General features: G+C 37.6%; 1 pseudogene; it reads left to right on the top strand.

The window, feature by feature from the left end:
• The window catches only part of LOC101022325, a 64,271-nt pseudogene that overhangs the window by 45,838 nt on the left and 4,706 nt on the right, over positions 1 to 13,727 (top strand).

Here is a 13,727-nt window from a genome sequence, read left to right as displayed (position 1 = left end):
AAGAATATCAGAAATAGATGCAAACTTGTCACTACAGAAAAAAAAAAAAAACTATCAAAATGGAAAGCAATAATGGAGAAAATAAGGCACAAAAAGCTATAAGACATACAGAAAATAAATAATAAAATGGCAAAAAGAAGTCATCTCTTATCAGTAATTACTTTAAAATTAAATGGGTAAACATCCCAATCAAAGACATAGAGTGGCAGAATGAATAAATAAACGGGGTACAACTCTATTGTGTCTTTTGAGAGACTTACTTTAGATCTGAGAACATGCATAGGTTGAAAATAAAAGTATAGCAAAATATTTCATATAAAAACCAGACAAGATAAAGAAATAAAGGGCATCCAAATTGGAAAGGAACAAGTGAAATTAATATGGTTTGCAGAAGATGTGATCTTATATTTAGAAATACCTGAAGACTCCTCACAAAAAAAACTATTAGACGTGATAAACAAATTCAATGAGTTGCAGGATGCAAAATCAACATGCAAGAATCAGTAGCATTTCTAAATGCCAACAGTGAAGAATCTACAAAAGAAATCAAAAAGTAATTCTATTGACAATAACCAAACAAAAAAATTAAATACCTAGAAATTAACCAAAGAAATGAAAGACCTCTATAATGAAAACTATGAAACATTGATGAAAATATTGAAGAGGATCCCAAAAAAATGGAAAAATAGTTCATGTCCACGGATTAGAAGAATCAATATTGTTAAAATGTCCATACTATCCAAAGCAATCTACAGATTCAATGCAATTTCTATCAAAATATCAATTACATTTTTCACAGAAATAGAAAAAAATATCTAAAATTTATGTGAAACCACAAACAAAACAAAACAAAACAAAAAACAACAACAAAAAAAACCAGAACAGCCAAAGCTATCCTAAGCAAAAATAACAAAACTGGAGGAATCATATCACTTGACATTATATTATAGAGCTATAGTAACCAAAACAGCATGTTACTGGCATAAAAATAGACACATAGACCAATGCAACAGAATTGAGAACCCAGAAACAAATCCACACACCTACAGAGAGCTGATTTTTGACAAAGGTGCCAAGTATACACTGGAGAAAAGACAGCCTCTTCAATAAATGGTGCTGGGGAAATTGGATGTCCATATGTAGAAGGATGAAACTATACCTCTATCTCTCATCATACACAAACTTCAAATCAAAATGAATTAAAGACTTAAATCTGAGACCTCAAACAGTGAAACTACTACAACAAAACATTGGAGAAAATCTCTAAAACATTGGTGTGGGGAAAAAATTTCTTGAGCAATATCTGACAAGTACAGGCAACCAAAGCAAAAATGGACAAATGAGATCATATCAAGTTGAAAATCTGCACAGCAAAGGATACAACCAACAAAGTGAAGATACAACCCACAGAATGGGAGAAAATATTTGAAAACTACTTATCTGTCAAGGGATTGATAACCAGAATATATAAGTAGCTCAAACAACTCTATAAGAGAAATATCTAGTAATCTGATTTTAAAAAAATCGGCAAAATATCTGAATAGACATTTCTCAAAAGAAGACATACAAATGTCAAGCAGGCATATGAAGAGATGCTAAACATTATTCATCATCAAGGAAATGCAAATCAAAACTACAATAAGACAGCATCTAATCTCAGGTAAAATGACTTATATCCAAAAGACAGGCAAAACAATTGCTGGCGAGCTTGTGGAGAAAAGAGAACACTTGTACACTGTTGGTGGGAATCTAATTTAGTACAATGACTCTGGAGAACAGTTTGGAGGTTCCTCAGGAAACAAAAAATAGAGCTACCATATGATCCAGCAATCTCACTGCTGAATATATAACCCCCAAAAAGAAAATGAGTATATTGAAGAGATATCTGCACTCCCATGTTTGTTGCAGCACTGTTCACAATAGCCATGATTTGGAAGCAATGTAAGTGTCCAACAGATGAATGGATAAAGAAAATGTGGTACTTATACTTAATGGAATACTATTCAACCATAAAAAAGAATGAAATCCTGTCATTTGCATCAATGGAAATGGAGTTCATTATGCTAAATTAAATAAGCCAGGCACAGAAAGACAAACATCACAGGGTTTCACTTATTTGTGGGATCTAAGAATTAAAAAAAAATTGAATTCATGGACATAGAGAGTAGAAGGATGGTTACCAGAGGCTGGAAAAGGTAGTAGGGGGCTGAGAGGGAGTTGGAGATGGTTAATGGTTATGAGAAAAAAAGTAGTTAGAAGGAATGAATGAGACTTAGTATTTGAGAGCACAGCAGAGTGACTGTAGTCAATAATAGCCTAGTTGTACATTTTAAAATAACTAAAAGAGAGTAATTGGATGGTTTGTAACACAAAGAAGGGGATGGATACCCCTTTCCCCATAATGTAATTATTTAACATTGCATGCCTGTATCAAAACATCTCATGCACCATATACATATATATATATGTGTGTGTGTGTGTGTGTGTGTGTATACACACACACCTACTACGTATTAAAAATTTAAAAATTGTATAAAAATATTTTATACAAATAGTTACCGAAGAGAGCAGGAATGGCTATAGTAATATAGGATAGAATAGATTTTCAGATAAAAACTATTATAAGAGACCAAGTAAGACATTACATAATGATAAAAGAGTCAATTCACTGAGATATAATGATTATAAACATACAGCAACCAAACATCAGAGCTACTAAAAGTATGAAACATACATTGATAGAATCGAAGGGAGAAACAAACAGTTCTACAATAGTCCTAGGAGACTAAAATGCTACTTTCAATTATGAATAGAACAACAGACACAAATCAATTATGCAATATAGAATATGAACAGCACTGCAGACTAATTGGACCTAAAACATACATAGAACACTCCATGCAACAAAAGCCGAATGCACATTTTTCTCAAGTGAACATGGAACGTTCTCCAGGATTGACCATGTTTAGTTCACAAAGCAAGTCTTAATAAATTTAAAAGCTTGAAATTATATAAAGCATCTATTCTGAAAACAAATAAATGGAAATAGAAAAGAATAACAGAGGGAAAACTGTAAAATCCACAAATATGTGAAAATCAAACAACGCAATCTTAAACAACCAATGGATTAAAGGAAAAATCACAAGAGAAATTAGAAAATATCCTGAGACAAATAACAATTTAAACACAACATACAAAAGCTTATGGAATACAGTAAAAGGAGGGCTAAAATGAAAATTTATAAGTCTAAATGATTACACTGAAAAAATATCAAATCTACAACTCAACTTGACATCTTCAGGAACTAGAAAAAGAAGAAAAAAATTAACTCAAAAACAGCAGAAAGAAATAATAAAAATCAGAGCAGATAAAAATGAAACACAAATAGAGAAAATCAATGAAGTGAAGAAGAGGTTATTTGGGAAAAAATCACCAAAATTGACAACCGTTTTCTGGATTGACTGAAAATGAAAAAGAGAAGACTCAAGTGACTAAAATCAGAAATGAAAGTAGAGACATCAATATTGATTTTGCAGAAATAAGAAGAATTATTAGAAGTATTATAAACAATTGCATACCAACAAATTAGATAATAGAGATTAAATGAGAAAATTGCTAGAAACACAGAACACACCAAGACCAAATCATAAAAACCTCCCAAAAAAGAAATGCCCAAAACCAGATGACTTCACTAATGATTTCTGTTAACCATTTTAAAAAGAATTAACACCAATACTTCTCAAAATCTTGCAAAAAATTGAAGAGAAGTGTATTAATCTGTTTGGGGTTTCTATAGAGGAATATCTGAGGCTGGGTAGTTGATAAAGATAAAAGGTTTATTTTCACTTACAGTTCTGCAGACTGTGCAAGAAGCATAGTGTCAGTATTTGCTTCTGGTGAGGACCCCAAGAAGCTTACGATCACGGTGGAAGAGGAAGTAAGAGCAGACATGTCACATGGTGAGAGGAGTAAGAGGGAAGGGAGGAGTTCCCAGGTTCTTTAAACAGCTCTCATATAAACTAAGAGAATGAAAAATCACTCACTACCACAAGGAGGGCACAAAGCCATCCATGAAGGATCCACCCCCTTTGCGAAAACACCTCACATCAGGCCCCACATCCAACATTGGGGATCGCATCTCAACATGAGATTTGGAGGGGAAAAACATCTGAACTATATCAAAGAAGGAAGACATTTTAACTCATTCTATGCAGCCCGCATTACCTTGATAATAAATCTATACAGTGACACTATAGAAAAAAAAAAAAAAACATACAAACTAATATCCCTTATGAGTATGGATTCAAAAATCCTCAACAAAAAACTAACAAAATGCATTCAAAAGGACATTAATAGAATTATACACCATGACCAAAATGGGCTTATTTTTTGAAATCAAAGATGTCTCAACATATGAAAACAAAACAATATAATATACCACAATAACAGAATGAAGAAAAGATGCCCACATTATCATTTCAATAGGTGCAGAAAACGCATTTGATAAAATTCAAACCCTTTTCGTAATTAAAAAAAAAAAATACTCAACAAACTAGGAATAGAAGGACACTACTTCAATATAGTAAAGGCCACATGTTAATAACCCACAGCTAAAGTCATGCTCAATGGTCAAAGACTGAAAGCTCTTCCTCTAAGATAGGTTTTTTTAGACAAGGATGCCTGCTCTCACCACTTCTGTTCCTTATGATACTGGAAGTCCTAGCTAGAGTGAATAGACAAGAAAAAAAATAATTTCAAGGATTTTTTAAAAATTTCTGCTCTAATTTCATTGTTTACCCAAAAGTCATTCGGGAGAAAGTCCTTTAATTTCAATGTAATTGTGTGGTTTTTTGAGGCCTTCTTGATATTTATTTTTATTTCACTGTTCTGAGAATATGCTTGGTATGATTCTGAATTTTTAAATTTATTGAGACTTACTTTATGGCTGAGAATGTGGCCGATCTTAGAGTATGGTGTGTGCAGATAGGAAGAATGTATATGCTGTTGATGTTAGTTGGAGGAGATAATGTGATTTTTATCAGTGGAAAACTCTAGAGATTCCCAGGGGAAAAACTGTTAGAACTAATAAATTGACTAAATTTTTGTGTCTCCTTCTACCCTCACAAGTTATATTTGAGACCCTAACTGCCAGTGTGGCTGTATTTGGAGTAAGGAAGTAATTACAGTTAAATGAGGTCAAAACTTGGGGGTCTCATCTGATAGAATTAGTGTACTTACAAGAAAAGACACTGGAGAGCTCACTCTTCAAGCACATTCACTGAGGAAAGGCCATGTGATGATATAATGAGAAAGCAGCTGTCTTCAAGCCAGGAAGAGAGACTTCACCAGAAACCAAATCAACTGGAATTTGATTTTGCAATTGGAGCCTCCAGAACTATGAGAAAAGAAATTTCTGTTATGTAAACCACCCAAACTGCAGCATTTTGTTATGGAAGCTTGAGCTTATTAATGCAAACAAATTCAACACGGTTGCAGAATATAAATACAACATGCCAAAATCCATTATGTTTCTATACATTAACAATGAAAAATCTGACAAGGATGTAAATAAAACAATTCTATTTACAATAGCATCAAAATAGGAAAATATTTAGGGGTCAGCTTAAACAATATGCTTAAGAGGTCAATACTACAGAAAATGATGTGTATGTTCAATGCAATTCCTATCAAAATCCCAATAAAATTGTGTGTAGAAATGGAAAAATCCACCCTAAAATTCCCATGAAATCTCAATAGACATCAAATAGCCAAAATAATCTTGAAAAATAATATAGCTAGAATTTTCACATTATCTGAATTCCAAAGTTATTACAAAGCTACAGTAATTGAATTAGCATGGTGCTGGCATAAAAATAGTCATATCAACTAGTGGAGTAGAATAGACAAGATATGGTTGGCAATGGCTAAACTAGATAATACCTCTGTGAGAAAGGGGAGAAGTTATTGTCTACGAGTGAAAGGTCTGTTTTAGCTTTCACTTACCTGCTCACTGGGCACCACTGGACAATAAAAATTGTCACAACTCTATGTGGTAGACTGGGCTGAGTGGAAGATCAAAAGCTTAGATCTCTCAGAGAATCAAGGAACCATCTACTTCTGGGTTTCTTGTTATGTAAGACTAATTAAATCCCTAATAATTACCATTTATGGAGAGTTTTTTATTCGTGGATAAGTTCAGTCCTTAATTGATACAACTATGGAAAGGGTTATTTGGGGAGGGACATCATTGCCAGGGCAAAAAGAGTCCACATCTTTTTCTATGCATTTGGAAGAATGGATTTTCCTGAGAAATGTGAAAATTGGAGGAAGTACTTTTTAGGCCTAGTTGTGGAAATAGTAAAATAAGATATTTATTTCTTAGGAGTTTACATCTCTCTAGGAGCTTAGCAAATAAAAAAAAGATATTCGTGGAGTTATGAGCTCCAATAATGATCCAACAGGTATTTGAACCTAGGCATGAAGACTGAGTTTGCACAGGGCAGAAATTTTGTGTTCCTTTAATCCTACCAATTCTTTCCTGGCACTTGGCTGGGCATACACAAACCAGAGAATATACACGGTTTGTAGCTTATACACACTGGTTTTAGCTTTCCTATCCTTTGCACCCTGCACCTCTCCCCTGCTCTCCCAACATCCACAACGTAGACAGAAGTCCAAGTTCCTGGTACAGACTGGGTCATGGAGTCCTGAAAGCTTATTCATTATTCAAGAACAATTTCCTGCAGACTGTCCCAAAGGGAGTGGGATAAGTCAAAGTGAGAGTGAGGGTTGGGGTTGATCCAAAAGTCAATATTTCAAATAAGCTAAAATCAAAGCCAACCACTCTCTCAAACCATTTATCCAAAGCAGCTGGTCCAAGTCAACAAATCAGACCATATAATGTCACTCACAAACCCCCAACCCCCACTCCAATGAAATACAGTCATGTATACCGGCAAACAAAGACAACAAATATACAGATCACATACTGTCACTCACAAATTCCCAACCCCCACTCCAATGATATACAGTCATGTACAGTGGTAAACGGTCGTAGTACTCTCTTCCAATAAGCCCTGATAGAGCCACATAATCCTTTCCAACATGATGCACCAGACAGTCATGAAGAATTTATTTGTCAGTATATGAAATGGTATTTATTTGTCACTCTGGGACTTGGATAGAAAGGGAGAATTTGGATATGAGGCAGAGAAGTGCAAAATGGAGATCAAAACAAAAGTAAAAGTCAGGTTAGGACACTAAGTGGAAGTGGTGGTGGCCTAGATGGGGGATGGAGATGATCTCATTGTTACTTAGGGCAGAGAACAGGTGAAATTTAATGACTGATTAGATATTGGCAAAGAGGGCATTGAGGGGAGAAGAAGTCAGAAATTCTGCCCAGATTTCTGACTTGGACTACTTGGTAGAAATATGTTTTACATAAAAATCACTGACTATTTATTGAAAATTAACTCCTTATATGTGACTGATTATTTAGCTAAACATGTGGTGATTTGTAAACAGACAGATGCAGCATGCTAGAGGCAACAAGATGGGGTGAAGAGACATGGAACTAGGAGTCAGGGAACCAGGATGCTTTCCCAGCTCTGCCACAGCTGTTCTAGTTGCCCTTGGGACTGGTCCTTTCACCTCCTAGGGTTTCCCTTCCTCTCTTGTAAAGAAAAATGTATACTGAAAGATTTCTTCTTTCACATGACAAAAGTTGTTTCATTTTTTGATAAAAGCAAAAGGATTAAAAATGAAGTACTGAAGTAAAACCTGCAGAAATCCACTGACCTAAAAAGGATAGATGTAAGGGCCTTGTGGAAAGTAACTGAGGCTTAAGTTGGGGCAAGGTGGAAGCTGTTAAGGTTTGCTGGCCCAGTCTAGATAGGAGTATCTCAACAGTGCCATTTCACAAGAACATTCTGGAGACAAGGTCCTTGGAGAATGCAGCACTGGGAAGACCAAGTAAGGAAGCTGTGATATTAGGGATATAGAGAGAAGCAAGGAAGCACAAGAAAAGAATTGGAGGTTTCTAGCCTATGTCTGGCGCACTTTCTAGGAGTTTAACTATCCCATCCCTGCCTCTATACTGTCTTCACTGGATTCTGACCTATGCTAAAATTTTCCCTTATTTTCTCAAACTTCTCTGAACCAAACCACGCACTCTTAGGCCCTTGCTGCAAGGTTGTTTTATGTATTTTTTTCTTTCTTTCACTTTCTTTGGGGCCTATTGATGTTGATTTCCCATTCTGTTTTCAAGCTCTAAGGCTAACTCTGCCAAACACGCTCTGCTCATCCTTTGGAGAAGGATACTTCCCCAAAGAGACTTCAGTTCTCATGGCTAGCCTTGGAACAGCCCTTTTTTGTGAAACCACAGTTATTTGGAGGTCCCCAAAAAGCATCCAAAGTTTTTTCAGTGTCAAAGAAGCTCCTTAGAGACAGAACACTACTTTTTTTTTATGCTACTAAACATCCTTCACAGATGAGTAACCCTTGGTTCTAAGATTAGGTACATGTTTTTGTTCTATTTCCCTAGGGTGAGCATCCTACCTTCCTGGAGCAATTTTTGTGGCTTTGCCTACATTGGCTTATTTGTTGTCCTCTCTTTGTTTCAGAGTCTGAAGTTCAGCATCAGGTACATCGTTTTCTTCACTGTGTTTCTCAAGAGGCCTCAAACCCTGGTTTAACAAATTGTCCTGGTCTTAGGCTCTACCTGCTCAAACTTTCAGAGGTGGATATGTAGGTTGATCCCTCTGCAATAATAATAATAACACATGTGTAAACAGAGCAGTAAATATTATAAAGCACGCCTGCCTATGATTTATTGGAATCCTGCCCTGTGAAATAGGTGGATCAGAGGTTATTATCCTCATTTTCAAAAGGAAAATCTGTGTTCCAGAGAAGGGTTGTGACTTGCGCAAGGGCACATTGCAGGACTATGTAATTCTTAGTCTAATGTTCTTTCTGCTCTGCAATGGGCCTCTGGATAAGGGTAGCTTACATCCACAGTGGAATCAGTCTTCTCCTGGCAAGTCCTTTCTTCCAGGGCCAAGGAGCTGGCAGCCTTAGAGTCCATCTGGTCTCCAGTGGATGAAGCTTTCAGTGATTGGTGGTAAGCCGCACCCCCCAGTCCACTCCATTAGGAATATTCTGTTTGAACTGCTGGAGGCACGAAAAGCACTGGGATATGTAAGCATGCAGCGGAAATCTGCTTTGTATTTGCAGTTTGCAGACTACAAACCACAAAGCACTGGTTTGGGGCTCAAGAGGCCTGAGAATGTTTGAGCAAGCTTACAATCCAAGGAAGGGGCAGAATTTCCAGTGCCAAATTATTGGAAGAAAGGGAAGAGGCATTTAAAAGAGAAACAAAAAAGATGGGAGCAAGTGAGAAGGCTGAAACCCATTTTGTACCATTTGTTAGATGAAGGAAAACTGAGACTCAGAAAGATGAGAGGATCTAGCTGAGGTTCTACTATCAATGCTTGACAGGGGAAAGATTCAAATTCACTTTGTGTGCCCCCAAAACTGGTACACTCTCCACTGTATCCCACTGCCATGCTAGGTGCCCTCAAAGGAAGGTTTCCTTGTCTGGTTCACTGTCTTTCTTCCATTCAGTCAAGGCCTACACTGTTCAGCTTTCACATCTCCAAGAAAAACATTGTGCGAGGGAAGCAGGGCACAGTGGTAAAATGACTTTGTTTTGCCTGCATGTATATTGAGAGAAGATGAGGGAACCTTCTCCCAGCATGCTCAGAAGGGAAATAGTTTCTGCTGGCTTTCAGCTGGCTTGCTTTATATCACTTTTAATTGTTTAATAATTTATAGTAGGTGATTGTTAACACATCTGACTCAGACACCCAGAGAAGGAGTTTTCCAATAACTTGGCTTCGTAAGTGACATAAAGAACTATCTAGCCTTGGCAAGTTCATTACCTGAAGCATAAGCTAGAGATCCTCATAACTGTTTTCAGCTAAACATCTGGAGGAGAGTGTTCTGTCTGGATTTAGACCCTGAGTGGGCCTCCCATTTGCTTTATGAACTTTGAGTACTTATTGAAGTCTCTGTTGCCTCTGAGTAGGAGAAAATGTCCATTCTTCAAGTGCAGGGCTATGGTAAGGATTAACATGAGCTCATATTGGATGTGCAATGTGAGATAAATCTTTAGCCTGTTCCTTGGAACTAGTGATTATAGACAAACCAGGTGACTGCTGTCTCTTTTCAAATAAGTTTGTACCTAGTTGTTTGATTAAACTTGGTTAGTAAGAAAGATTAGTGGACTAGAAGTCAAAATATCAAAATTCTAATCTTAGCCAAGTCTCTTCTCCTCTCTTGATCTTGGTTTTCACATTATAACATGAAGAGGTGAATTAACTAGTATTTAGGAGCCTTCCTATTTCTCACAGACTTACTTGGACATCCATTGTATCTTAACAAAGATTTAGATACTTTTTAAATACTTTGATTTTTAAAAAATACAGAAGTATTATATGTTCACTGTAGAATAAGAAAATTGAAACAACAAAATAAAAATAAAATGAAATAATTCAATTCCTAGAGATGATTACTGTTAAAATTGGGATATTTATTCTTCTGAACATTAATGTGCATTTATTTACAATTATATATTGTGTTTGAGTTTTTATTTCTAAAAATATAATCATAGTGTACGTACTATTTTGTAACCTACTTCTTTCATTTTATAAAGCAACACGAATATTGTGCAGAGGTGGAAAACGTATGCCACTTTCCTCATGTTGTGGGTTTAACACACAAGAAGATGTCTTTCACCCTTTTTTTCACAATCTCACTAATTCCATGTTTTCTCCTTCCCATGAGAGGAACTGTTAATTCAGAGAAATTTAAGGCACGATATATATTGATGGATAAGTTTGTTATACTTAAAAAACAGGATCAGGCCAGGCATGGTGGCTCACGCCTGTAATCCCAGCACTTTGGGAGGCTGAGGTGGGCAGATCACCTGAGGTCAAGAGTTCAAGACCAGCCTGACCAACATGGAGAAACGCATCTCTACTAAAAATACAAAATTAGCCAGGTGTGGTGGTGCATGCCTGTAATCCCAGCTACTCGGGAGGCTGAGGTAGGAGTATCATTTGAACCCGAGAGGCGGGGGTTGCAGTGAGTCGAGATTGCACCATTGAACTCCAGCCTGGGCAACAAGAGTGAAACTCTGTCTCAGATAAATAAATAAATAAATAAATAAATAAATAGGATCTCTCTTTTCACTTTAATTTCACTACCTACACCTAGGCACTTATGGCTTTCCTCTACATCTAAAAAATCCTCTAAATTTACGTGTGCACCCTCTACATTAAAAAAAAAAAAAAAAAAACTCTCAAAACTCAACAGTAAAATGTTGACTTCTAGCATAACAGTGGAAGGAACTTCACTGACCAGTGAAACCGGTGAAAATTACTTTTTTAAAAAAAATCATATAAAATTTTGGAAATTGTCCAAAGGACAAAGAGCAAATGAAGAAACATCTATTCAATAAAATCTACAAATATTTATTTTAAAAAAGGAAGGTCTGTGGTATTTGAACCAAGACTGCTCTCTCTCATCCTGCTTCCGGCTTAGCAAGGTGAAGACTCAACTCCCAACTGTTGCAGCCAAGGACACAGGACCTCCTTTTTCCTCAGTTCCCAGTGGGAGGTCTTTCTACCCAGAAGAAGCGGGATTTCAGCATTTCTCGCATTGCCCCCCCAGATGCCACAACCAGTGGAGGTTATAGTGAAAGGAACTGAGAGGAGATTCATAGATCTAATGAAGATACAGCCTAAACTGTAGACTGAGTTTTGAGGAGAGAACTAGGGAATAAGATATCTGGGAGGCATTTTGCTGAAATCAAATGAACAAGTAAAAAAAAACTAAAAATCACAAAAAAGCTCATTAATGAGATTAAAATGCTGCATTAGGAAATATTCATTAGATGCAAAATAAATCACTAGAGGAGGAATGGAGGAACAAAAAACAGTATGAGACATATATAAAATAAAAAGTAAAATTACAAATGTAAATGCAAAAATATGAACAATAACATTAAATACAAGTGAATTAAACAATCCAATCAAAAGACAGAGATTGTCAGGCAGGATTTTAAAATATATATGATCCAAGGGGAGGCAGAGAAAAATGGCCATATAGCCATTATCTCCATTGATTATCCCACCTTGCCAAAGAACACCAAGTTTAACAACTAGCTACACAAGAATGCTCCCTCATAAGAATCAAAAATCCGGTGAGTAATCGCATTACCTAATTTTAACATCATATTTAGGAAAGGATCAATGAAGAGAGCAGGAAAGACAGTCTTGACTAATTTACACCACCACTACCCCATCCCTCAGCAGTGGCCACATGGCACAGAGAAAGAATCTGTGCATTTGGGGCAAGGAGAGTACAGTGATTGTGAGACTTGGCATTGGAACTCAGTGCTATCTTGTCATAGTAAAAAGCAACATGGGGCAGAACTCACACAGAGGCCATGGAGGGAGCATTTAGACCAGCACTAGACAGAAGAGAATCATCCATCCCAGTAGGTAGAATGTAATTTCCAGTTAAGTCCTGCCACCATGGGCTAAAGTGTTCTGCAGTTTGAAATAAACTTGGAAGGCAGTCTAAAACACAAGGACTACAATTCTTGGTCAAGTCTTGGCGATGTGCTGGGCTCAGATTCAATGGACTCTGCGTACACACAACCTAGTGAGACACCAGCTAGGGCAGCCAAAAGAGTACTTGCATTACATCTCCCCAACCTCAGTCAGCAGAGCTTGCAGCTCCAGGACAGACTCCTGTCTGCTTCAGGAGAAGAGAGGGGAGAGTAAAGAGGACTTTGTCTTGCAACTTGGATAACAGCTCAACCACGGTAGAATGGGGCACCAGGCAGAGTCCCAAGCCCCCCCCCCTTTCCAGGTCACAGATCCCAGATGATGTTTCTGGATACATGCTGGGCCAGGATGGAGCCCACTGCCATGAAGGGAAGGACCCAGTTCTGGCAGGATTCATAGACCGTTGCCTAAAGAGCCCTTGGGCCCTGAATAATCAACAATGGTAGCCAGGCAATACTCACCTTGGGTGAGACTCAGAGTTGTCCTGGCTTCAGGTGTGACGCAGCACAAAACCAGCTGTGGTGGCTATGGCAAGCCACTGTGGTGGTAACTATCTCCTTTTGCTTGAAGGAAGGAGAAGGAAGAGTAAAGGGGACTTTGTCTTGCAGTTAAGTACTACTTCAACTTCAGTTGGATAAAGCACCAAGCAGTCTCCTGGAGTCCCTGATTCTAGGCCTTGGCTCCTGGATGGTGTTTCTGGACCTCCCTTGGGCCAGTGGGGAGTCGATTGCCCTGAAGGGAGAGACCCATGCCTTGCAGCATTCACCACAAGCTGAATGAAAGAGCTCTTGGGCATATAGTGAACATCAGTAGTAGTCAGGCAGTACTCACCATGGGTCTGAGGTGGTAGTGCCCATAGAGAGAGACTCTCTTGCTTAAATAAAGTAGAGAGAAGACTGGGAAGAACTTTGTCTTGTGGCTTGGATGTCACCTCAGTCACAGTAGGACAGAGCACCAGGAAGATTCCTAAAGTATCCAGTTCCAGGCCCTGGCTCCAAGACAGCATTCCTGGACCCACCCAGGGCTGAGGAAACTCAGTGCCCTGAAGGGGAGAACACAAGTCTAGCTGGATTCACCACTTGCTCATTGTAGAGC

This window comes from Papio anubis, chromosome X, assembly GCF_008728515.1.
Source record: "Papio anubis isolate 15944 chromosome X, Panubis1.0, whole genome shotgun sequence".
NCBI classification, from domain to species: domain Eukaryota; kingdom Metazoa; phylum Chordata; class Mammalia; order Primates; family Cercopithecidae; genus Papio; species Papio anubis.
The sequence above is the reverse complement of the archived record's forward strand: the minus strand, read 5'-3'. Positions and strand labels throughout refer to the sequence as shown.